General features: G+C 43.2%; 1 pseudogene; it reads right to left on the reverse strand.

Annotated features, from left to right (window-relative positions):
* Positions 1-268: 268 nt before the first annotated feature.
* On the reverse strand, positions 269-1,217 carry LOC143686593 (aquaporin-10 pseudogene; annotated as a pseudogene).
* Positions 1,218-3,237: the final 2,020 nt, after the last annotated feature.

Below are 3,237 nucleotides of genomic sequence, written 5' to 3' on the forward strand. Positions count from 1 at the left end.
CTACTTTGAGGAACTGCATTCCTGGAGTCCCTCAGTCAGAAAACCCACTGAAAGAGGAGTGGGTGATAAAACTTCATCCTCCACCAGTTCTCTCCTGTCCAGGCATCCTTCACGGTTTAGGAGGAAGAGATACCTAGATGGGTGAAGGGAGAAATTCTGGCACCTTCTCAGGGCCTGGAATATTAAAAGAGAAAGAGGATACCTGTCTTGTCATCAGGCCTGGGTCACTGGCCTTCTCCAGTGTCTATGAGAGTCGTGAGTTGTCATATCATAGCTTACATCTCGGCATCTGAGCTGAAGCAAGAGTTTTCAAGTGTGAGGCTTTGTGAAGACTGATCCAAGTCTTCAGATGGTGCAAGCATGGTACCCACTGGGGGGGCTGCCACAGGCCCCCGCCAGCCATTGCCAGCACTGAAGACTTCAGAGTCCCAGCTACCTACATAGGTGAAAAGCCAGGGACCCAGGTCCCGGGCAGGGCTGAGTGGGAACTCACAGTTGGCACCCATTGCAAGCCCAGGGACTGAACGGTTGTTGGGGGGCCTAGACCTGCTCCCGACCTGCAGGCACTCCCTTGTTCCGGTGTCCAGGTTAGCCACGTTCCCCACAGGCAGCATCCCTGTGCCCAGAATCTGATACAGGAAGTCAGGCTCAGGGATAGGTAGGGGCAGGGTAGGTAGCAAAGATGGAAGCTGTCTCCCTGAAGCCAGACACTGTCAGATTCCCACATGTAGAGCTCTGTAGGGCATCGTAGTAGAGGACACAGGCGGCTCCTGAGGCACAGAAAGCAGACAGCAGCAGCAGCACCACCAAGGTATAAATGGGGAGCTCAGCCCAGGGTAGGCATCCCAGGAGACACAAGGCTAGGGAAAATGCTGAATTCAGGTGCCCCTGGGACATTACCACCTATGCAGATGGCCACCATCATGACCAGAGCCAGCCAGAGACATGGAGAAGTTACTTTTGGTTCCTCCATTGGTGACTGCCTGGGCTATAGACCCCTGAGTAAACGGTATGAGGACAATCATACTCGGAAACTCTGCCAGTTACTGTTGGGTCAGGAGACTGTGCATCCAGAACCGGTCCCTGACTGCAGCCAGTGGCAGAGTGTGGGCCACAGCGGGGATACCCTGTCTTTTCCTCTGTCCACCATTCACTTTGTCTGTACAGGCACTACCAGCACAGCTAGTGCAGTTTTGAGGCTGGAAAAATGTCCACATGAAGATATCATCAAGGTGAAGCTTTCTTTCCCAAGACCAGCTACTGGTGATCCTTGGCTCCTCTGCTACATGGCAAGGCACTTGGCAGCTATCTGCTGCTCTCTCCCTTCTCTTGGAGGCTTCTTTGCTTTCAGCTTTTTGTTTCCATGGCCTTCTCTCTGAATTCCATTCTCTATACAAGATCCATCCTGAATGACATATATTCAGAGGAACTGAAGCCAAAAACACAAACGACATCTGCACACCAATGTTTATCGCATCATTATTTATGATTGCCAAGAGATGGAAAAAGCCCAAATGTCCATCACTGGATGCGTGGCTGAACAAATGGTGGTATACACATATGATGGAATCCTGTGCAGTTGTTTTAGACAGAAATCATGAAACATGTAACAATGTAGATGAACCTTGCTGACATTATGCTGAGTGAAATTAGCCAGGATACTATACGGTCTCATTAATATGAACTAACATTAAAAAGTGAACTTTGAGAGTTGAAGTTAAGAACACAGGTTTTGAGAAGATAGAAATAGGGTAGAGACTGGGCATTTGGTGCCGAAGGAATAGACTGTGCAACAGGCCTGATTGTAAAAACTGAGGAATGGATAGCACACTACTACCTGATTGTAACACAATAATGTAAGTACACTGAATGAAGCCGAATGTGAGTATGAGTGAGGGAGAAGGGCTGGGGGCACGTAAGAAATCCAAAGGAAAGAGGATAAAGACTGAGACGGTACAACTTAGGAATGCCTAGAGTGAACAATGATGATTAGATGTACAAATAAAAAAAAACCAAAACATTTTTTGCATGGGGAACAACAAATGAATGTCAACATTGCAAGGTGTTAAAAAGCACAATCAATGCAAACTAGGGTCTTTAGTCAACAGTAACATTGTAATATGCTTCCACTGAATGTAACAGGTATTATGCCAAAACTAAAGGTCAACAGGTAGGGGTGGGGTGGGTAAGGATTCTTTGTGGAAGAAATGTCTTCATGTGGATTGTAGTGGTGAACAAGTATCTATTTATGTAGGTTGGATTGTCTAATGTGTGAATAAAACTGTTAAAAAATGAACAGGAAAAAAAAAGACCCACCCTGAATGAGGTGACTCACACCTGAAGTAGCCTCCGGAAGACCCTCCTGTCATATTCTGAAAAGATATTTATACATTTTACAATTCTAAACTTCGTGAAAAATACTGCTTTCTATAGAATGTTCGGTATTTGTAAATGGCTATAGAAGAATTGCATTGCAATTATTGCTGATATTTTCTAGTATTCAAGATTTATTCTGCTTTTGCATTTGGGGGGATTAAAATTTTAGAGATAAAATTTAATATTTTTGTAGGTTCTTAGAAAGCAGATGCGATCTGGACATTGTTTAATGTATAAGAAAGGGAATCGAATGGTTTTCGGTGGGGCTTAAAATCTGAATTTTAAATAAAACTTGCAAAAAACAGTGAATTTTATCAATACTTGAGTTCGGAGGAGCTAAGAAAGTGAAAGACAAACCGTCAAAGTTGCACATTATGCACCTATCTTGATATAACTCCCAAAAAGTTAAACATTAGTCAAGTACCTCAATTTCAAAGCAAGCAGTCCGAGGGAATATATTTTCAATGTATTTAGTATCTTTTATACCAAAGCCACAAGGGGGCACCCTCCAGGCTGGGAAAAAAGGAAGGTGTTAATCCTAAAGCTGCTTGGCTGCAGGTTCAGTTTACAGCAGTTTGAACAGGCTTTTATTTTAGTAAATTTCTGTGCAGTTCTAGCTGACCAGTTTTCATTTTGTCTTCATAACATTTATTCTTTTTATTGTGAAAAAAAAGCATACATACAAAATAAAGCAATAAACTTCAAAGCACACTGCCAACCATTAGTTGAAAATAGATTTCAGCATCTGGCATGGGTTACAGTTCCACAATTTTAGGTTTTTCCTTCTAGCTGTTTCAAGACATGAGATTAAAAGAAACATCACACTCATTTGTTAAATCCTATCTTCTTTTTGTTAATTTC

Source organism: Tamandua tetradactyla, chromosome 6 (genome assembly GCF_023851605.1).
Source record: "Tamandua tetradactyla isolate mTamTet1 chromosome 6, mTamTet1.pri, whole genome shotgun sequence".
NCBI lineage: Eukaryota > Metazoa > Chordata > Mammalia > Pilosa > Myrmecophagidae > Tamandua > Tamandua tetradactyla.